The 24,341-nt window shown below is 42.4% G+C and overlaps 1 pseudogene across 1 annotated transcript in view; it reads left to right on the top strand.

Annotated features, from left to right (window-relative positions):
* Positions 1 to 2,563, top strand: part of LOC147718318 (nicotinamide N-methyltransferase-like) — a 64,102-nt pseudogene extending 61,539 nt beyond the window's left edge. The window contains exon 3 of the transcript XR_015309968.1: positions 1,851 to 2,563. The product of XR_015309968.1 is annotated as a nicotinamide N-methyltransferase-like (transcript). The remainder of the gene's footprint in view (positions 1 to 1,850) is intronic.
* The last annotated feature ends 21,778 nt before the right edge of the window (positions 2,564 to 24,341 follow it).

The raw sequence follows: 24,341 nt of genomic DNA, 5'->3' as shown, positions 1-24,341 counted from the left end.
AGTTCAGATGCATAGATTACAGCCCCCTTGGCCTGAGATTTGTAAATCTGTATTGGGGGGCCGATCGGCCTGATTGAGGATTTGTTGTTTGCCAAGAGCTTCAGTATTCCTTCTGAGTGCTGAGTCAATTTCAATGCAGCTTTCTCCAGGTGGGAGATCCAGGTAAATTTATCATTTAGTACAATTCCCAGGTATTCAAATGTTTTTACCCTTTCCAATTGGTATGTGTGATACTTGGACTGAAGTGAAATTTCTGTGGGGGGTTAAGGACCATGAATTTCGTCTTGGTGGCGTTGATTTCCAATCCATGGGCCTCACAGAAGTCCACAAAGCCATCCAGGGTACGCTGAATGCCATTTGCCGACTTGGATAAAAGCAGTGTGTCGTCGGCAAACATGATGGCTGATACCCTCTCAGCGGCCAATTTCGGGGCGTCAGAGTTGGATACGCCCGCTAAGTGGGAGATTACCCCGTTGACATAGAGGCAGAACAGTGTTGGTGCAAGCACACAACCCTGCCTTACCCCCCTGCCAACGGGGAACTTCTCAGACAATTCTCCCATCCTACCGCATCTAACTTGGGCATAATTACTGGTGTGGAGACGTATTATCATATTCAAGAGACCTTCGGGGACCCCCAGTTTATCAAGGACCTCCCACAGCTTGTTCCTCGGGACCAGGTCGAACGCTGCCCTCAGGTCCACAAATACAGTGTAGAGGCTGCCACCCTCCAGCTGTACTGTTTTCCAATGTACTTGTTCTTGATGTTTAGGTCTCTTTAATTTAGAGGTCTTCATTTATTTTACCATCTCTGGCATTGTTTATTGATTCAGCTATGTGAATGTTTATCTCAAGTTCACTGGTGTCCTGCTGTGGTTGGAAGAGGCAGGAGAAGCAAGGTTATGGATTGCTCTGACCCATCATTTTGTTTGTTTTGGTTGTCACCATTTTAGAAAGGAGGAAGGAATTAAATGTTGTTCTGACCAATTTATTGGAATCTGGGACTCGGTTTTCAGGATACCTTCGTCAGCAAATATCAGATCAAGTTTTTATAGAAGTTGGAGAGGAGCACAGGTAAGTCACATCAAGTGACGATTGATGGTTAGGGAGGAAGTGTTCCGACACCATGTGCCGGATTAAAAAAGTTAAACTTACACTTTTTTATAACTTTACTACTTAGACCAAAACTCTAACTGTGCTACTTTGTGGTATTCATAAAGGAAACTTGGACCAAAAGTCTAACTTTACTGCTTTTTGATTTTCACAAAGGTAAAAGCAGACCAAAAGTTCAACTTTACTAGTAGTAACATACCTTTGTGAATACTGAAAAGTTACACTTTGGTCTAAGTTTATTTTCTGAATGCCGAAAAGTAGTAAACTTACACAAAAGTTTAAGTTTACCTTTGTGAATCGGGACCTGTGCCTTTAGTTATGTGTGATGTGGGGGAAAGAAGCACAGATAGTAAATGTATCTCGCAATGAGCACATTTCACAAAATAGTAATTCTATTAACATTGCCAAAGTTTTGGAATCTCTAAGAAATCCTACTCCTAAATGTTCACAAAGCTCTTGTTTGTCTAGCAAACAACTAATTCCAGAAAACAAAAGAGATGTCAGGATGTTAATGGTAGAAATGTAATGACAACTGTATTGCCTTATAGTTCATAACCAGAGATTTTCTGCAGAGAAATGTGTGAAACAAAGTGAGGAGCGCAGGCCGAGGGGGCGGCCATATTAAAAACATTTATACATTTTTTATAAACTGTCTTGAATATGCTCATCGTCACTTTGCAAAACGTGTCAGTCAACAAATAAAAACATGTTAACCATGTTGTATCTCTTTGCTTTCAGTGACACATGGACTGAGAAGGAACACAACTTACAAAGAAAATTCAAAAGAGTTCTCAAACATGATGTGATGAACTGTAACCCACTGTCTCCTGTCATACAACCCCAGGCTGATTGTCTGATCTTAGCACAGTGTTTGGAGCACTTTGTGACGGACAAGGAGTCCTACTGAAAAGCTCTGAAAAATGTGTCCTCACTGTTAAAGACCGGAGGACATCTAATAATGAGTGCTCTCCTCGAAGCAACATTTTTCATGTGCGGCGATTCCAAGTTTCCTATTCTCTACATGGATGAGGGTTTTCTAAAGGATGCTGTCATTGGGACTGGTTATGTAATTCAGGAAGATTACATTTATCTTCGGAAAACAGAAAGTTTATACGATATAACAGATTATAAATATATTATCATTATAAAAGCACTTAAAGAAAGAGAAATGTAGTCTTCAAATAAAAAAGAGAAAAGTGCCAGGACACAAACTGGTAGAAAAGGGAACATCAAATTCCTTCTGTTGCCCTTTTTCCATGATGTCTTTGGTCCTTTCTTAAAATTATAATCAGATGTTGGCAAAAAGTGTTCCATCAAACTGAACATACCATGTCCAGTAGCAATAACAAGTAGTTGATGCATACATGTGAGTAGTAGTGAGCAGTTGTTGCATAAATGTGAGTAGTTGTAGTAGTAGTGAGTAGTTGATTCATAAATCCAGTTAATAAATAGTGATATCATCCTACCACCTGTACATGACTTTTTTGTTGTTAATTCCTGAATTTGAATATTTTGTTTTCAATTATAAATCAAAACAATGTTATCTTCGTGCACACCTAAATTATAACCATTTCAAGATATTCGTGTTGGCGCTATTCTTGTCACACTGAGTCCACAGTGCCTTAAAACAGATTGTATCAAGTATGGTTTGACAAACCACGAAGAATGCGCTCCTTTTTGAATGAAACTTCTGGGTTTCTTCACTCACTTATTTGTGTATAACATCAATTTTCATACCAATCCTTTAAATGATAACATTACTACTGTCAAGTTCATCAATTTCATAGTTGTATTTAATTGTTCATTTTTTCAGATTTTTAGACATTTTCACTTCATGAGAGAAAGTTCATTGTATTCATGAAAATTCACTATTTTATATTATGCCCAATGCATTTCGGGTTTTAGGAAAATAACCCTTCGTCAGGGGCCTGTTGAAGAAATAATAATGAGAACACATTCAGGACCTTAGCATTCAGTAACAGAGAAAAATTACTCAAATAAAACAAGTATACTTTACTAGGAAAGAGTTCTTACGAAGTGAGTTATAAACTGTCAGTGTTCTGTTTAAACAAAAAGCATGCATCTTCACTCGCTTCATTCGTAAATAAAAAAACAGTTGTTGCATGTGATGACATCGTTCTGAGAATTATGGTGGTAATAAAATGCAATCCTATTTCGAAATGAAAGCTGAGGTTATATACAGATTTTGCCTCATAACGAGCATGAGGATACAACTTACGTGCTTCTTCAAACTATACGCTCACATCCGTGTTCCGGGTCACGTGAGTGTGGTCTGAGCCTATGGGAAGGGTATTAATGGAAAGGGAAGGGTCACGTGTTGACTAAAGTGGGAGGATCGAGATCGGCCGAATGCCCCTGACGAAGGGTTATTTTCCTTTAACCCGAAATGCATTGGGCATAATATAAAATAGTGAATTTTCATGAATACAATGAACTTTCTCTCATGAAGTGAAAATGTCTAAAAATCTGAAAAAATGAACAATCAAATACAACTATGAAATTGATAAACTTGTAACTAGTAAACTAGTAATGTTATCATTTAAAGGATTGGTATGAAAATTGATGTTATACACAAATAAGTGAGTAAAGAAACCCCGAAGTTTCATTCAAAAAGGAGGGCATTGTTCGTGGTTTGTCAAACCACACTTGATACAATCTGTTTTCAATTATAAAGACACAATATAGATCCTCATTCAGGCAACTGTACCCATGACCCAGAGACCTGCCTTGACTATTGCCAATTTACAGGATAGATGAGTTAGAAGTCCATATCAATTCCATTTTATCTCCGAACATTCCATTGGAGCAGGCTAAGTAGGCACTCATCTTTCTTTATACTTATTTCTGAAAGGAGGAGGTTAGTATATCCTACTGCAGTGAGTGGCATGTCATGACATTATACATAAGTAGAATGTGACCCCGCACACCTTACTTTAATTACTGCAATTCTGAATGTATTAAAAGTTTACTCTGTTTAACTTAATATGCGTGCTACCGCTTGAAGGAGAGATGAGACCCACCAATCTCTCAATGTAATAAAGAATCAAAAGGGGGCTGGGGCATAACCACAACCTAAGAGGAGCACAGCATTAGACACAAAGTTGTCTCAATCAGTTCATCCAAATAATCGAACAAGAATCAAAACACTCTGAGGCATATCAATTTATCATGCCCTAATACTTGCTATTTATCATAAGCAATGTATGAGATCAGTTAACATTCTTCAAACAGAAAACTGTTATGCACTTAATTACAATGCATGTTTCAATCTACAACAAGCATTCTGTGTACAATATCACAAAATCCAAAACATGTGATACAAATCAACAAAGTATACATGAAAGGTCCCAATGCATTTCGGGTTCCACACTGAACCCTTCTTCAGGGGTTAAATGTTAGAAATCTTTTATAGCTAAGGTTTTGCTGTTGTATCATCCACAGGAAACCTACAACACAATAGGTAGTATTATAACGACAATTGTTGTGATTCTGAAAAGAAGTGGGTCAGATTGCTTACACACTGACAATGTAATGAGGCCCTTTGTTGTAAATTCATGTTGTGTTAATGACTGCGTGGTAGAGGCTGTTTCCATTTGGTTTGATGTAATCTGGTTAGTAGTCTTTGAGATGTTAGTGGTTTAAAAAGTTGCACATCAGACTTGAAGGGGCTAATACTTTTGTATATTGGCGTCATGAGTTATGGCTTACTAATCTTGGCAGTCGCATTTAGAAATTTGTAAGCACTATAACTGGCTTGATTGTTTCTTCTGCTATTTACAAATGATCAAAGGTGTCCTTTAAAAGCATTTCCAGACCAACCCCAGTCATAGTGCCCAAGTCATTTCCACCACAGTGCACTATTAAGAGGTCAGGGTTTGGCAGATGCAAAAAGGTTTTTACCAATGGTATTAATTGGTGACATCTCAATCCTCTCTGGCCAATCCACTTGATTTCCACAGTTGATAAATCAAGGTTGTGAAAATTTGTGCTAGCTGCATACCTGTGAGCCCAGTTTAAACAACCCCAGGAGTCCAAATAGGTACACAGAGGCATGTAAAACCCAATGTCTATAAAATAAATTAAAAAATGCCTTAAAATCTTGAGTCACAAGAGATTTGAGAGTTTGCACACAACCATTTTAGATATTGGAACCAACTACTGTTTTATGATTGGCTCTTGAAGGTCTTCTGAGATTTAAGTTGCAGACATTAATAAACAAGCACTGGGATAGCCATTAGGTCTCACCTTGGAGAACCATGTATCGTTATCCTGGGATGTTTAATAATAGCTTAATTTCTGAATTTGTGTAAGGTTATAAAGGTTATATCTAGCTGAAATTGGAACTTGTGGAAGCTTGCAGCATTGGAATCAGTGTAGGATAGCATGCAGTGGTGTAAAGGCAGCCAAGGGAAGCTTGCAGAAGGGAGGAACATTTAGAAGCTCGTTGACTTGGGGCCACTGTTGGGTAGCTTGCAATGGTGTACGTTAGCTTAATGAAGCTTGCAGAAGTGAGTCCCCAAAGGCAAAAATACAAAACCCTTCCCATAAAGAAAACATCAAATACAGATTCTGGGTATTGTAAGGGTGAGCTTGGCCATACTGTAAGGGTGAGCTTGGCCAAATTGTAAGTGGGGGCTTGGCCATAGTGTAATAGTGAGCAAGGCCATACTGTAAGAGAGAGCTTGGCATACTGTAAGGGTGAGCTTGGACATACTGTAAGAGTCAGCTAGGCCATATTGTAGGAGTGAGCTTGGCCATACAGTAAGAGTGGCTTGGCCATATTGTAAGAGTGAGCTTGGCCACACTGTAATAGTGAGCTTGGCCATACTATAAGAGTGAGCTTGGTCATACTGTAAGAGTGAGCTTGGCCATACCATAGGGGTGAGCTTGGCCATACTGTAAGGGTGAGCATAGCCATATTGTAAGGATGAGCATGGCCATAGTGTTAGAGTGAGCTTGGCCATACTGTAAGGGTGATTTGCCCATACTTTAAGGGTGAGCTTGGCCATATTGTAAGGTTGAGCTTGGCCGTACTGTAAGAGTGAGCTAGCCTATACTGTAAGAGAGAGCTTGGCCATACTGTAAGGGTGAGCTTGCCCATACCATAAGGGTAAGCTTGGCCATTCTGTAAGGGTGAGCTAGGCCATATTGTAAGAGTGAGCTTGACCATACTGGAAGAGTCGGGCCACCGAGTCTGGTGGCTCAGTGGATTAATGTTTCCATTGCAGGGGCTTGTGTTCTACCTCATGGGCACAGGTTCAAATCCCAGCAGGTTCACTCAGCCTTTCATCCATCTGAGGTCAATAAAATGAGTACCTTTGAGTTGGGTAACAATAAACATATGTTATTCAGCGCCAAGAGACCTCTGTGTGAACGTGCACTTTACAAATACACATGTTATGTTATGTAGAGTGGGCTTGGCCATACTATAAGAGTGAGCTTGCCCATACTGTAAGGGTGAGCCTGGCCATATTGTAAGGTTGAGCTTGGCCATACTGTAAGAGTTACCTTGGCCATACTGTAAGAGTGATCTTGGCCATACTGTAAGAGTGAGCCTGGCCATACTGCAAGAGTGAGCTTAGCAATACTGTAATGGTGAGCTTGGCAATACTGTAAGGGTGAGCTTGTCCATAATGTAAAAGTGAGTTTGGCCATTCAGTAAGGGTGAGCTTGGCAATACTGTAATAGTGAGCTTGGCAATACTGTAATAGTGAGCTTTGCCATACTGTAAGAGTGAGCTTGGATATACAGTAAGGGTGAGCTTACCCATACTGTAAGGGTGAGCTTGGTCATATTGTAAGGGTGAGCATGGCCATACTGTAGGAGTTAGCATGGCCATACTGTAAGAAGGAGCTTGGCCATATCAGAGTGCCTTGGAAATATTGTAAGAGTTAGCTTGGTCATACTGTAAGAGTGAGTCCAGCCATACTGTAAGAGTGAGCGTTGCAACACTGGATTGGTGAGCTTGTAAATACTGTAAGGGTGTGCTAGTCCATATTGCAAGAGTGAGTTTGCCCATACTGTAAGAGTGAGCTTGGCCATACTGTAAGAGTGAACTTTGCCATACTGTAAGGGTGAGATTGTCCACACTGTAAGAGTGAGCTTGGCCATACTGTGAGAGTGCCTTGGCCATATTGTAAGAGTGAGTTTGGCCACACTGTAAGGGTGAGTTTGCCCATACTGTAAGAGTGAGCTTGGCCATACTGTAAGAGTGAACTTTGCCATACTGTAAGGGTTAGCTTGCCCCATAATGTAAGGGTGAGCTTGGCCATATTGTAAGGGTGAGCATTCCCATACTGTAAGAGTGAGCTTGGCCATACTGTAAGAGTGAACTTTGCCATACTGTAAGGGTGAGATTGGCAACACTGTAAGGGTGAGTTTGCCCATACTGTAAGAGTGAGCTTGGCCATACTGTGAGAGTGCCTTGGCCATATTGTAAGAGTGAGTTTGGCCACACTGTAAGGGTGAGTTTGCCCATACTGTAAGAGTGAGCTTGGCCATACTGTAAGAGTGAACATTGCCATACTGTAAGGGTTAGCTTGCCCCATAATGTAAGGGTGAGCTTGGCCATATTGTAAGGGTGAGCATTCCCATACTGTAAGAGTGAGCTTGGCCATACTGTAAGGGTGGGCTTACCCATACTTTAAGGATGACCCAGGAAGCCTCAAGATATGGCGGCGGGTGGTGGGGGGGGTCTTTAGTGGTGGGGGGGTGGAAGGGAGGTAAGGGGAGGAGGGGGTGGGGGGCCTTTGGGGGAGTAAAGGTGAGGGGAAAAATCATCATCAGAAAAGGAAAGGAATCAGAATAGAGGGGGAGAAAGGAAAAAAGAAAAAAGAAAAATGATGCGCATAGTCACAATTAATGTGTGTGGACTAAACGATGCAAGAAAAAGAAGGGATTTGAAAGAATATTTTAGAACACTGCAAGCAGACTTAATCTGTGTTCAGGAGACGCATATAGAGATCTCACAGAACACTCTACTGGAACAATTGGGGTATAAAGTTTTGACCTGCATGACCCAGGGCACTCAGAACATGTGGGGTTGCAATATTAGCACGGGATAATAGGATTACACTAAAAAAACAACAGGTAGATAGAAACGGGCGGTGGGTCTTAACGGAGTGCCTAACTCAAAGCTTTATTTTACTTAATGTTCTATTTATGCACCAACAGATGATGATCCGGAAACCTTGATTCATATAAATTCTCAATTACCCAACTGGCCTCTCCCCATCTCCCCATTATACTTTGTGGCGACTTAAATATAAATGGCCTTAATGGGCTGTGGAAAGATGATCCTGCAAGGTTCACTGGTAAAAAGAAAAAACCCTCAGAGCGCTGATACAGCTCATGCAGGATAATGGGTTGATCGATATTTGGGAACACATAAACGGAGGGGGAAGCAGTACATATTATCCTCTCCCCCATAAAACTCTAGCTCGGTTAGATTACTTCTTGATCTCTCCCTCGTTGATACCGATGGTGAAAGTTAAAAAAATGCCCAGATTGATGTCAGATCATAATCCGCTTTCCATGGAGATCTCTATACCATAATCACAGAAAAAGCATAACTAGTTGGACTTTCGAGAGAGCTCTGCTGCAGGATACAAATATTGTTACTCACATGGAAATTTGGTTAAAAGAATTCCTGGAAAACAATAGGGGTACAGCGCCACCCCAAATAGTATGGGATGCTATGATGGCAGGTATTAGGGGGGAAACGCTAAGCTACTCTCTTAGACGGAGCAAGCAGGAAAAAGAAGATCTCGAGAAAAAGATAAGTCTAGTAGCAAAGCTAGAGGAAGAACTGATAGGAAGCATAAGAGAGAAAGAGGATGTGACAAAAGTAACACAAAAACTAGCTATGGCTAAAGCAGTAGTGGGTGAAGCATATGCTGCAAAATCAGCTGGTAAATACCTAGCGAGGAGGGATGAGCAACATGAATATAGCGAACAGGTAGGACGAATCCTAGCTATTAGAACTCGGCAGGCGGCTACTCAGGGGCAGATAACAGAAATGACTACGGAGGCAGGGGCAATAGTAAAAACACCAAAGGAAATTTGTTTTGTATTCCAGAACTTTTATAAGAAATTATATAGCCAGGACAACGGGGAAGCAGATATAGCGGAAATTGAGGAATATCTAGAGTCTGCCTCATTAGATAAACTAACAAAGGAGGACAACAACTCCCTGGAGATTAACTTTACCTTAGAAGAAGTACAAAGATCTTTTAACGATCTTCCATCAGGGAAAGCAGTTGGACCTGATTTAATACCAATAGAGTTTTATAAGAAGTTTTAGAAGCAGACATTTCTAGACTTATGGTCCTCATACAAAACGGCGCCGCCCCTCCGGGGTCTTGGGGAGAAGCTTCAATGGTGGTGTTTCTAAAAAAGAATAAAAGCTCTACGGACCCTGGGTCATACAGACCAATCAGCTTAATGAATTGTGATACTAAAGCCTATTTAAAATTTTGGCAAACAGGCTGAGCTTGGCAATTGGGAAGATAGTTTCACCCTGGCAGCACGGGCTCATACCGGGGAGGGGCACTGCTGATCATATTAGAAGGGTGTTTGCGCTGCTGGACGGTGCAAATGCCTCATGAGACCCTATGTCTTTAATAGTGCTGGACGCCGAAAAGGCTTTCGAAAGGGTCTCGTGGGGTTTTCTATGGGCAACAATGAACAAATGTAATTTTGGGAAAATATGTATAGGAGCATTAAAGGCCCTTTACAAAAATCCGAACATCAGACTGAGAGTGGGGGGAGAACTGAGCGAGGCAATAAAAATCGAACGTGGGACTAGGCAAGGATGTCCATGCTCCCCTCTACTCTTTGCTTGTTATATTGATTCATTTATTAGACATATAGAAAAAAATAAAAATATCAGCCCAATTGTATTGAATGGATAGGAGACCAAAATATTGGGATACGCAGATGATTTAGCAATCACATCATCAACACCAATAATAGCTATTGGGGAAATTGAGAATGAGGCGAAAAAATATGCTTTTCTATCAGGGTACAAATTGAACCAAGGGAAAACACAAATAGTCGTAAATCAATTTGTTACTATTCATGATGAGAGAGGTATAGAGTCCGCGGTCTATTTGGGCGTCAGTATAACATCCGATTTATCTAAGGTTGTGGAGGAAAATTTGACCCCAGTAATTAAAAAGGCAATACTAGATTTAGAGAGGCTGAACAATTTAAACTTAACAGTTATAGGCCGCTGTAATGTTATAAAGATGCATTTTCTGCCCAAGATATTATATTTCGTCTGAACGATTCCTCTATTATTTACTAATAAGTGGTTTGAGGAAATAGAGGGGATTTGTAATCGCTTCATATGGGCTAAGGGCAGAACCCGAGGATCCATAAAGATGCTGGCACTATCTAAAGAACGGGGGGGCCTAGCAGTACTTGACTTTAAGACATATTATTTTGCTTCAGTCCTTCAGTATTGTAAAGGACTCCTCGGTGGGAATATAAAAGATATCTGGAGGGGTAACGCTGACATTCCAGATATATATGATCTGCTGGTTTTGGACTCTAATAAGGGACTTCTTATATTCAAGGAGTTAAACTATTATAAAAGAACGAAGTTCAAGCTGTTAGGTGCGGCCATTTCAGTTTGGTCAACTATCCGGAAGAAAATTAAATTAGGGAGAATGAACTTCTATACCCCTTTATATATGAATGAACTTCTCCCAGATGTATTCCATGATCAAGTGATGAGGCGGTGGGATAATCTTGGGGTTGGTACAATTGGAGATATCATAGATCAATCAGGGTTAATAACATTTGAAAGGGCGCAACAGCTATACAATTTGGATCGGAGAGATTTTTTTAAATACTTACAGATAAGATCAGTCCTGCAGAGAAAACAAGCTGGTAATTGTAGGTTTAGTAGGGTAGACTTGATGGAATTTGTTCGAGATGAGGAGGGATGTTCAATCTCTCAACTTTATGGTGCATTATGCAAGTACAATGAGGATGATAGAGGAAAGGTATTTGATAAATGGAGAACTAAATAAATCTAGTCGGGAATGAGGGTGAAAAATCGCATAGGTTAGGAAACACTATTTTAAAGGTTGCAAATCTGCAGGCACAATACTACAAGACTTTATATGAACTATATTATACACCGCATAGAATAGCACGCTGGGGGGTACGAGTGGAATCTTCTGCCCAAGATGTCAGAGTATGGAGGCAGATACGATACACATGTTTGCAGCTTGTGCTAAACTAGATCCCTTTAAACAAGCTATGGAAGAATTCTTTAAAGAGGAATTGGAGATTTCTATTCAATTAACTAATGAGATTATGGTTCTTGGGGTGGCAAAGGAGGGGCAGGATGTACCCCATCAACAATTTTTGTTTATTGCAATGACGCTGAGCCGGCTTTGTATTGCAACGGTATGGAAAGACTCTAATCCTCTTTCGTTTCAGTAATGGCTCTCAAAATTATTATCTATCTATACTCTAGAGAAAGCTTTATATAAAAAAAAAGATGTGAATGCAAAGCAGCTCGGGAAACGGATATGGGCCCCAGTTGAAAAATGGAAACTTAAATTAGACGGGTAAATCTAAAAAAAGTAAAAATAAAAGGGGATAGACTCATGCTCGTCTTTGATAGGATTATGGTTGGGGGTGTTAAAATGATTCAGACCTTTCAATTCTTCTTTCTCAGAAATTGTATTCAAATTATGTTTTGCATCTCGTTTGTTACTTTAAGTGACTAAGCTTTAATTGAATGATTTCTGTTGTATTAGATATATATGTTAAAGTAATTAATTGTTTATACTTTGTTTTTCTGATGATGAATAATAAAAATGTTTAAAAAATAAAAATAAAAAAGGAAATATTGTAAGAGTGAGCTTGGTCATACTGTAACAGTGAGCCTAGCTAAACTGTAGGAGTGGGAAGAGTGAGCATGGCCATACTGTAAGAGTGATCTTGGCCATATGGTAAATATAAACTTGGACATACTGTAAGGGTGAGCTTGACAATACTGTGAGAGTGCCTTGGCCATATTGTAAGAGTGAGCTTGTCCACACTGTAATAGTGAGCTTGGCCATACTTTTAGAGTTATCTTGGCCATACTGTAAGAGTGAGCTTGGCCATACTGTAAGAGTGAGCTTGGCCATACTGTAATGGTGAGCTTGGCAATACTGTGGGGATATGCGTGTCCATATTGTAAGAGTGAGCTTGGCCATACTGTAAGGGTGAGCTTGGCAATACTGTGAGAGTGCCTTGGCCATAGTGTAAGAGTGAGTTTGGCTACAATGTAATAGTGAGCTTGGCCATACTATAAGAGTGAGCTTTGCCATACTGTAAGGGTGAGTTTTCCCATATTGTAAGGGTGAGCTTGGCCATATTGTAAGGGTGAGCATGGCCATACTGTAAGAGTGAGCTTGGCCATACTGTAATGGTGAGCTTGGCAATACTGTGGGGATATGCGTGTCCATATTGTAAGAGTGAGCTTGGCCATACTGTAAGGGTGAGCTTGGCAATACTGTGAGAGTGCATTGGCTATAGTGTAAGAGTGAGTTTGGCTACAATGTAATAGTGAGCTTGGCCATACTATAAGAGTGAGCTTTGCCATACTGTAAGGGTGAGTTTTCCCATAATGTAAGGGTGAGCTTGGCCATATTGTAAGGGTGAGCATGGCCATACTGTAAGGGAGAGCTTGGTCATATTGCAGGGGTGGGCATGACCATACTGTAAGAGTGAGCTTGGCCATACTTTAAGAAGGAGCTTGGCCATATAAAGGTGCCCTGGAAATATTGTAAGTGTGAGCTTGGCCATACTGAAAGTGGGCCACGCCACACTTTCACAACTATTGAAAGAGGACTAGGCCTGAAGCTACCTTCAATAACAAAAAGAAGACCTTTACAGTGGCCATCTTAATAGCCTTAATAGTCTGTTTGAGACAATTTCATTGCAGTATTTAAGTGAGGATGTGCTTTGATAGTGACAAGCAGTCATTCTTGAACACTTTCTGAAACCATTAGACACGGTGTGTCTGTTTCTTTATTTTATTGTATTATATTGTAAAATTGACTTTGCAATTGATGTTATGCTTTCTTTTGGTCCTCCCACTGAGGACAATGGACAAGCAAACATTCCTTAATCACTATCTGAAAATTAAAAGACCCATAGTGTCTGTATATTTCATAGTTTGATTTCTATTTTTATTTTTTTCTTATTTATTGTATTGTATAATTTGATTTTGTTATTGATGATGTGCATTCTTTTTCCTAACATAACTTGCGTGCTTTGCGTTGACCCTCTACTTTGCATGCTGTTACTCTCTAGTCTGTGTAAAATTTATAATCTCTAGTGTGCCCTCCTCCAGCCTACCTTCGTGGCTCCTCAAGAGTGCGTCCAGCCTACTACTTAATTGCTATTTATGTCTCAACATTCTTACCATTCAATCATGCGCCCATCTAATCTTGTGCGATATTGACCCAACTCCTGGTACATTAATTACCCTAACAAAATGACCAGTAATGCAAAAAAGAACTTAAAGCACAGCATTCTAAAACAACACCCTGTAACACTCATTGTAGATAATTATCACTCAGCGACCAACGGCAGCACAAAAGCAAACTTCATTTTCTACACTAATCGCCCGGCTCATTGGAAAAACAGCTTCTCTCTCCACCTTCAAGTCGCCAAGTCAGTAATAATTCCCTATGGTGAAACAATCTCCACTACCATCTCCTCGACCTTCAAAAGGGATATCACCATTTCCATTTACAGAACTGGAACCATTCTCATACAAGCCACCGACCCTCACATCACCTCTTTTTGACTGCCACTTCCCCACTCGTCTCTCCTCGCTAACTCAACTGAGCTATCAAACCCTTTCTCCCTTATCCCCCACCACCCTCACTAATATCGTAGAATCGGTCCAATCTCCCTGCCTTGACGACCCTCTCCTCAACTCTTGGACTTCCACCATCACTCACTACAATCACACTACCCCTATTCTCACCCTCCGTCGCCAAACACCCACAATCCTCACATCTACAGATCGCTCCAGGAGCAATAAACTCACAACCAACAATCCACCCAAGGCCTATCTTAACAGCTTGGTCTCTAACCTCAGCCTGCCTGTGAGTGTTATCCCCACAAACACTCCCCTCTCCACCCCTGAGAATCCGAGCCCTCCCCCGCAACCTTCCCCTACCACCTACACAGACCCTGTTCCCACGACCCTTACTTCCTCCTGGTCTAAATGTCATTTCCAATCCAGTGGTCTCTATGCTCCCTTCTACAACTGCACCACCCCCATACACAACCCACCTCTATCCTCTCGGACACACCCCGGAACTCCGATAGCCTTTCTTTAATTTCTCCTCCTCACCTGGACTCTAGTTCCACTTCTCCTCCTCTGAACTCCTCGATTGGGAACATTACTAATCCAGCACCCTGCGTCCAACCTCTCCCCTCTCCTAATCCCAAGGACTTCACAGACTCTCCCCTCTCTATTCCCTGATAATCTTAACCCTCCCTCAAAATCCTCCCCTACCACCTATACTGTCCCTGTTCCCCTGACCCTTACTTCCCACCTGTCAAATGTAATTTCCAATCATGTGCTCTCTCTCCCCCTCCTACCACTGCATTCTCCCCCTCCGATGTCGCACTCCCACATTCTCAACCTGCCTCCACCACCAATCGCATTGACAATGCCCGGAACCCGGACGTTCGTCACAGAATTTCTCTCCCTCCTCACTTGAACACCAGTCCCACCTCACCTACACTGAAAACCTTGAATGGGTACATTACAATACCGACTCCCCGCATACAACCTCCCCCTCTCCTAATCCCATGGACTCCATCCAACCCGCACCCCTGCTCAACCTCCCTCCATAGACCCCAGTCATCCTCGACCCCTGCCTAAAACCTTAAACTTCCTCAGCTCTATAGCACAGCAACTGAACAGAATGGACCAGAAAATGAACTCCCTTGCTGCTGATTTCCTTCACTTTACAACAAGAACTTCTCACCAGGGCCAAGCCACTGTGCTCCCTTCCCCCGAGTTGTTGTGCTTCTACTTCACTCAATACATCTCACATAGCCCCACAGAGCACCCCTCGACCCTCCAGCCCATCATCAAGCCAGGCCCTTAGTCCCAATAGGGATAGCCAACCCTTTTTGGTACCCAAACCTGTTGAACTCTATGACTCTCACCTCGCGTTGGACCAGAAGTCAGACCCTGTCCACATCTCTGTTATTATCAGCACTAACAGAATCGCAAATACTGTCCACTTGCCTAGATCCCTGGCTCAATATACCTCTATCCTCCTAACTCCCCCATCAACAAGGCTCCCCACCCTCTCTCTTGCATGCTCCTAAACTGCAGATCAGCAGTACAACACGCTACTGACATTGCTGAAGCTCTTCTCACTGAAGAAATTGACATCGCCTTCCTCACAGAATCCTGGGTTAATGCCCACTCCACCCCCATTCTTGACATTCTCACCCCTCCAGGGTACAACCTCATCAGACAAGACAGGCCAATCAAAACTGGGGGGGGACTAGCCATCATTCATAGAGATCGAATACAGATTACCAACCTCAAACCTAAAAATACCTATCGTTTGAATACCTAGGCGTCAAACTCACTACCAAGGGCACCCTACCCATCAAATTCCACACCATCTACCATCCTCCTGGAGAGTGTACCCTTTTCCCCGAAGAACTAACAGACCTAATAACATGATTCTCCTTGACAGACACCAAAGACGTGTTCTTGGGTGACCTCAATATCCACTGGAACGACCCAGAAGACTCCACTGTCCTGAACCTTTCCAACCTTCTGGAAATTTATAACCTCAAGCAACTCTGCAATAAACCAACTCACATCAAAGGTGCAACACTAGATGTGATCACAACAAACAACGATCTGATCTCCTTGAGAGAGATTACTCCCATTGACTGTGTCCGACCACCACCTCATTCTGTTCAAGATTGACACACTTGACAACCTCCAACCTATTTGTGTTGTCAAACCTAAACTCTTAACCAGAAACATCAAAGAAATACCTTTATCCAAACTTGAAGCCAAGATTCATCTCCATCTTCAACTCTATCCCTCATCATTGACGGCTGATTACCTCACTTCTCACTTCAACTCAAGAAGGACAGAGGTCTTAGACCAAGTAGCTCCTCTCAAACTCAAACAACTGAGGAGAACCAAATCAAAATCCTGGTTTAACGTGGAGCTGAATGATGAATGGGGCCACCTCAGACAAACTGAAAGGTCCTGGAGACAAAACCCCTCGTCCCTGCACTAACACATCTTAGATCTGCTCGACGGTCATACAAAAAACACATCTTCAGTGAAAAGGCATCTTTTTTCCACAGCCAACTAGAGCTAGTGAAACACAGATCAAGAGAGCTCTTCAACATTGTTAAAAGCCAAACTAACTGCACTCCCTCTCAAGAAATCGAAGCCACCAAGGAGCGATGTGAAGAAATTGCGACCTTCTTCACCAATAAAGTCTCTAAAATGTATCAATACTTCTTACAAACTGCTAACCCCATTCCCCCTTAATCTGCCCCCTTTCAGCCTTCCTGGACCACTCGGAAAGAGCTCTTAACAAGGACAATCAGACCTTCCTCCAGCTAAAAAATAATGAGTATTGGTCCGACTTTGAGCTAATGTCGGTAAACGAGGGCTTCAATATAATTTCCGATCTAAAACCTTCCTCCCACACCATGGACCCCCTCCCTTCCGTAATCATAAAAGAACTCAACCACACCATTTCCCCTTTCTGGACAAAAATGGTCAACGCCTCTCTCACCTCAGGCTGTGTCCCACACTCCCTTCAACTAGGACAAATCACACCCATTCTCAAGGGTAAACAACCTTTACAACGCGGTCAAAACACCGCAGTGCCATCACAACGCAGATTTTAAAAAGCAAGTTGTTACCACGACTTGCACTGGGGGGCGCTGTAGAATAAGGAATAGTAGATTTACTATTCCAACCTCTTCCCTACTGTACGTAGGCTGGAGTTGGAATAGTAAATTATACTATTCCTAAGTCCAGCACCCTACAGCGCAAGTCGTGGTAACAACTTGCGTTGTAAAAGCTGCGTTGTGATGTACTACAATCATTTTGATCGCGTGGTAACATCATACATCCTTCTCAAGAAACCTGGGTCTGACCCTAATGATCTTAACAACCTCAGACCTATCTCTAACCTCTCATTCCTTGCAAAAACATTAGAGAAATGTGTTCTCCTCCACCTCAATAAACACATTGATGAGTTCAACTTCCTCGACGCCTTTCAAAAAAGGCTGTAGTAGGGAAGCAGCTATGCTCAACGTCTCTGTTGACATTCACAAGGCCCTAGATGAAGGTGATGCCTGCCTACTCATCCTTATTGACCTATCTGTGGCATTCAACACAGTAAACCATCCAGCCCTTTTGGAGACCCTTTCGAAACGGTATGGCATTCATTTCACAGTACTAAAATGTTTCACCTCCTTCCTTCAACACCGCTCGCAACAAATTAAAATTAACTCCTGTCTCTCAAAGCCAACTAAAGTCAAACTTGGGGTCCCGCAAGGCTCGATCCTCTCCCCGTCCCTGGAGAGAATTACCACCTTTACGTGGACGACACCCAAATCTATTTAAGGATCAAGTCTCCCAGCGACATCCAACTCCTCAATACCACCCTGACCGAGATCCAAACTTGGTTCTACGTTAACCACATAAAGCTCAACCCAGACAAAACGGAACTAATCCTATTCTCTCCTAAAAGTAAACATCGTCCAATCCAATCCAATCCATGGGCATTTGTGCACTCTATAAGTTCCAAAATAAAATAAATAAGAATCTGGTTGCCCTAAACTGCCCCCTTACCCTAGCCGGCTCAGTTAAATCTCTGGGCATCACCCTTGACAAGAACTTATCTATGGAGGCCCACATCATAAACTCTGCAAAAAGTGCTCTTTTCTCTCTAAAACACCTCAAGAAACTGAAACCTTTTTTACCACACGATGACCTCAAGACAGAAGTCCAATTCCTAGTTCTCTCTAAGATCGACCACGGGAACGCCATATTTACAGGGACTCCAAAAGCTCACCTAGCCCCTCTAAGAGCAGTGCTGAACATGCTTGCTCGACTCATATCTGGAGTTACAAGATTTAAACACATCACTCCATGCCTCAACTGCCTCAATTGGCTTCCTATGGAAGGGAGATGTATCTATAAATTGGCCTGCAATCTGTCAGAGTGAGCTTGGCCATACTGTAAGGGTGAGCTTGGCCATATTGTAAGTGTGAGCTTGGCCATATTGTAATAGTGAGCAAGGCCATACTGTGAGAGAGAGCTTGGCCATACTGTAAGGGTGAGCTTGGCCATACTGTGAGGGTCAGCTAGGCCATATTGGAAGAGTGAGCTTGGCCATAGTGTAAGAGTGAGCTTGGCCATACTGTAAGAGTGTCTTGGCCATATTGTAAGAGTGAGCTTGGCCACACTGTAATAGTGAGCTAGGCCATACTATAAGAGTGAGCTTGGTCATACTGTAAGAGTGAGCTTGAACATACTATAAGGGTGATCTTGGCCATACTGTAAGGGTGAGCATAGCCATATTGTAAGGGTGAGCATGGCCATACTGTTAGAGTTAGCTTGGCCATACTGTGAGGGTGATTTGCCCATACTGTAAGGGTGAGCTTGGCCATATTGTAAGAGTGAGCTTGGCCAAACTGTAAGAGTGAGCTTGGCCATACTGTAAGAGTAAGTTTGGCAATACTGTAGGAGTGAGGAGGGCCCTACTGTAAGGGAGAGCTTGGCCATACTGATAGGATGAGCTTGGCCATATTGTAAGGGTGAGCTTGGCCATACTGTAAGAGTGAGCTAGGCCATACTGTAATAGAGAGCTTGGGCATACTGTAAGGGTGATCTTGGCCATACAGTAAGGGTAAGCTAGGCAATATTGTTAGGCCTGGCCGGTAAATTCTGTTCTGCTCGCTGAATTGGTGGAATTTGGGTAATTTCGCGTTCCGGAGAGTACGCAAAATTGCCCAAAATTCTACGTTCCACAACTTTGCAATATTTTTTGCTTGTTCGGAATCTCAAAATAAGTGTTCGCAAGATATTTCCCCCCGAACACGCAAACAGTGATTGCGAATAAAAAAAAAGCATCGCAAACAAGAAATTCCGCTTGTCCGTGGAATTTCTGAGTGTTCGCAGAGATTTTTTACCATTTCGCAGAGATTTGCGTAACGCCATTAAGCAAATTCCACCCACCACTACATATTGTAAGAGTGAGCTCAGCCATATTGCAAGGGTGAGCATGGCCACACTGTAAGAGTGAGCTTGGCCATACTGTAAGGGTGAGCTTGCCCATACTGTAAGAGTGCCTTGGCCATATTATAAAAATGAGCTTGGTCATATTGTAAGAATGAGCCTAGCAATATGTAAGAGTGATTTAGCCCATACTGTAAGAGTTAGCTTGTCCATATTGTAAAAGTGAGCTTGGCCATATGGAAGGGTGAGCTTGTCAATACTGTGAAAATGCCTTGACAATATTGTAAGAGTGCGCTTGGCCACACTGTAATAGTGTGCTTGGCCATATTGTAAGAGTGAGCTTGGCCATACTGTAAGGGTGAGCTTGCCCTTAATGTAAGGGTGAGCTTGGTTATACTGTAACAGTGAGCCTAGCCATACTGTAAGAGTTAGCTTGGCCATACAGTAAGAGTGATCTTGGCCATATGGTAAATGTGAGCTTGGATATATTGTAAGGGTGAGGTTGGCTATACTGGAAGAGTGAGCTTGCCCATACTGTAAGATTGCGCTTGGCCATATTGTAAGTGTGAGCTTGGCCATACTGTTATAGCGAGCAAGGGCATACTGTAAGAGAGAGCTTGGCCATACTGTAAGTGTAAACTTGGCCATACTGTAAGAGTAAGCTTGGCCATACTGTAAGAGTGAGCTTGGCCATACTATAAGAGTGAGATTTGCCGTACTGTAAGGGTGAGCATAGCCATATTGTAAGGGTGAGCATGGCCATACTGTTAGAGGGAGTGTGGCCATACTGTTAGAGTAAGCTTGGCAACACTGTAAGGGTGAGTTTGCCCATACTGTAAGGGGGAGCTTGGCCGGATGTACGCATACATTTACATCGCACACCATTACAACACAGTTTTTACAACGCAGAATCCTTTACAACGAATGCATTTACAACGCTTGACATTACATAGCAGATGCTATTACAACGTATGCCATTACAACGTAAGTATAGGTAAGTATATTATTTTATTAAAAAATGTAATTAATAAATATGTAATTAATTTTATTTATTCATTTATATTTTAATTAATTTATTTGTAAATATATAAATATATTAAAAAAAATATTTTAGGTGTTTATAAATATTATTCTAACTCCAGGGGAGTGTAATAGTAGGGTAAGTGCTGTATAGTGTAGGGGTAAAAATTACTTTAATTTTAATTTTTAAAGAACTATTATTAATAAATAATAAAATTATTTAAAAAAAATTTAAATTTATTTAAATAAAAATTTAAACTGAACCCTAAAAATACCCCAGTTCCCCAAAACCCAAACCTAGCCCTGAACCCTAAAAATACCCCAGTACCCCAAAACCCAAACCCAGCCCTGAAACCTAAAAATACCCCTGTACCCCAAAACCCAAACCTAGCCCTGAACCCTAAAAATACCCCTGTACCCCAAAACCTGAACCTAGCCCTGAACCCTAAAAAGACCCCAGTACCCCAAAACCCAAACCCAGCCCTGAACCCTAAAAATACCCCTGTACCCCATAACCCAAAACTATATATATTAAATTACTTAAAATAATGTATTAAATACATTTTTAATATTCATGAAATTAATTAAAAAATTATTTGGAAATAAATAAATGTATAAATAAAATGATATACTTACCAATACTTACGATGTAAAGGCATGTGTTGTAATAGCATCTGCTATGTAATGTCATGCGTTGTAATGGCATTCGTTGTAAAGGATACTGCGTTGTAGTAGTTGCGATGTAAAAGTAATCTGTTGTAAAAGTTGCATTGAAATGGTTGCATACTGCTTGGCCATATAGTAAGTGTGAGCATGTCCATACTGTAAGACTTAGCTTGGCCATACTGTAAGAGTGAGCTTGGCCATACTGTAAGAGTGGTCTTGCCCATACGGTAATGGTGAGCATGGCCATGTTGTAAGGGTGAGCTTGGCCATATTGTCAGAATGAGCTTGGCCATATTATAAAGATGAACTTGGCCGCACTGTAAGAGTGAGTTGGCCATACTGTGAGAGAAAGCTTGGCCATATTGTAAGAGTGAGCTTGGCCATACTGTAAGAGTGAGCTTGGTCATACTGTAAGAGTGATCTTGGCCATATTGTAAATGTGAGCTTGGACATATTGTAAGGGTGAGATTGGCCAAATTGTAGGAGTGAGCTTTGCTATACTGGAAGAGTGAGTTTGGCCACACTGTAAGAGTGAGTTTGGCAATACTGTAAGGGTGAGGTTGTCCATACTGTAAGGGTGAGCCTGGCCATACTGTAAGGGTGAGCTTGACCATATTGTAAGGGTGAGCTTGGCCATACTGTAAGAGTGAGCTAGGCCATACTGTAAGAGAGAGCTTGGCCGTACTGTAAGGGTGAGCGTGGCCATACTGTGAGGGTGAGCTTGGCCCTATCGTACGAGTGAGCTTGGCCATACTGTAAGAGTGAGCTTGGCCATACTGTGAGAGTGCGGAAAAAACAGCAATGGACCGCACACCGCTAGCCCCTCCTCCGGGTCGCCCCTAAGCACTCTGGTATGTGAAGTGCCTGAAGTTCGAATAATTACTGAAAGTTCGTAAGTGGTTCACCTATGTAGGTGCAAGTAAATACTTGTTATTCCCCCGATCTCTAGACCCGGGTAATGGCTCGGGTTTCGGGATTTCTTCCCTCATCAGTAGAGAAAGTCAATAGGGGTGGAAGAGAAGGCCGCCTCGTAACCGTCACGGGCCTTGTTGCCCAGCACGCAGGTGCGTCGTCCAGAAGCTCGTCAGCTTGGGAGGCTTATGGGAGCCCTTATGTCAAAAAAACAGCAATGGACTGCACACCGATAGCCCCTCATCCGGGTCGGGCCTAAGCACTCTGGTATGTGAAGTGCCTGAAGTTCGAAGAATTACTCAAAGTTTGTAAGTGGTTCACCTATGTAGGTGCAAGTAGATACTTGTTATTCCCCCAATCTCTAGACCCGGGACATGGCTCGGGTTTGGGGATACTGTAAGAGTGCCTTGGCCATATTTTAGGAGTGAGCTTGGCCACACTGTAATAGTGAGCTTGGCCATACTGTAAGAGTGAGCTTGGCCATACTATAAGGGTGAGCTTGCCTATACTGTAAGGGTGAGTTTAGCCATATTGTAAGGGTGACCATGGCCATACTGTAAGGGTGAGGTTGCCCCTTATGTAAGGGTGAGCTTAGCCATATTGTAAGGGTGACCATGGCCATGCTGTAAGATGAGCTTTGCCATACTGTAAGGGTGAGGTTGCCCATTATGTAAGGGTGAGCCTAGCCATATTGTAAGGGTGAGCATGGTCATACTGAAAGAGTTATCCTGGCCATACTGTAAGAGTGAGCTTGGCCATACTGTAACAGTGAGCTTGTCGATATTGCAAGGGTGAGGTTGGCGATACTGTAAGAGTGAGCTTGGCCATACTGTAAGAGTGATCTTGCCCACACGGTAAGGTGAGCATGGTCATATTGTAAGGGTGAGTTTGGCCATATTGTCAGAATGAGCTTGGCCATACTGTAAAGGTGATCTTGGCCACATTGTATTAGTGAGCGTGGCCATACTGTGAGAGTTAGCTTGGCCATATTGTAATAGTGAGCTTGGACATACTGTACGAGTGAGCTTGGCCATACTGTTAGAGTGAACTTAGCTATGTTGTAGGAGTTAGCATGGTTATACTGTAAGAGTGAGCTTGGTCATGCTGTAATGGTTAGCTTGGCCATACTATTAAGGTGAGCTAGGCCATATTGTACGAGTGAGCTTTGCCCTACTGTAACAGTGAGCTTCGGCATATTGTAAAAGTGAGCTTCACCAATCAACTATAGGAGAAATATTGATCACTATACATCAGAAACTCTTGCACAAGTACAACAGGCCTGGGGCACAGGTACATGGGACAAGCTTACACTAAGATGCTATTTAGAGTCTCATTATTGTAAGAGTTAGCTCAGCCATATTGTAAGAGTGAGCTTGACCATACTTTAAGAGTGAGCTTGGCTGTATTGTAAGGGCAAACTTGGCCATATTGTGAGTGTGAGCTTGGCCATACTGAATGAGTGAGCTTGGCCAAATTGAAGGAGTGAGGTTGGCCATACAATTATAGGAGAATGAATGATCACTACACAGCAGCAAATCTTGAACAAAGCCACGGGGCCTCTGGCACAGTTACATGGTACGAATTTTACAATATGGAGTTATTTAGAGCCTCAATATTTTAAGAGTTAGCTCAGCCAAATTGTTAGAGTAGTTTTGGCCATCCTGTAAGAGTGAACTTGGTCATATTGTAAGAGTGAACTTGGCCATACTGAAAGAGTGATCTTGGCCAGGTTGTAATGGTGATCTTAGGCATACTATAAGAGTGAGCTTGGCCATTCTGAAAGAGTACGCTTGGCCATGTTGTTAAAGTTAATGTAGCCATACTGTAAGAGTGATCTTGCTAATACTGTATGAGTGAGCTTGGCCATTTTGTAAGAGTGAGCTTTGCCATACTCTAAGAGTGAGCTTGGCCATATTGTAAGAGTGAGCTTAGGACGTGAGGTGGAGGAGAAGATGGCGGCCGACTAAGAAGCTCAGCCGCGAGCTCCCTGTCATGAAACCCTGAATATCGGGACTTCCCACGATAAATGCAGGCGAAATAAAAGCTGCAACACATCTGAAGGAGCTCTTATCGAGGGTGTTAAGTTGAGGTTTACGGAGGAGTTGTGGCGGTGGTCAGCGGGTCTGTAGGATTGAGGAAAGAGCCGTCGGAGGTTTGGAATCGGCGCTCCCTGAACTTGAATCCGAGCCGCAGTTGACCTGGACAGATCACCCAGCCGGGCCGAGGGCAGGTCTAGGTGAGGCGGCGCCTTTTGGGAGGTTGTTGTTGACCGGGGGCTGCTGGCTCCGTGCTCTGTGCTCGTGCGGGTGCATTGGTTCGCCGCTCTACAGAGACGG

The sequence above is a fragment of the Lissotriton vulgaris genome, chromosome 4_1 (genome assembly GCF_964263255.1).
Source record: "Lissotriton vulgaris chromosome 4_1, aLisVul1.2, whole genome shotgun sequence".
In the NCBI taxonomy this organism is placed as follows: domain Eukaryota; kingdom Metazoa; phylum Chordata; class Amphibia; order Caudata; family Salamandridae; genus Lissotriton; species Lissotriton vulgaris.
The sequence above is the reverse complement of the archived record's forward strand: the minus strand, read 5'-3'. Positions and strand labels throughout refer to the sequence as shown.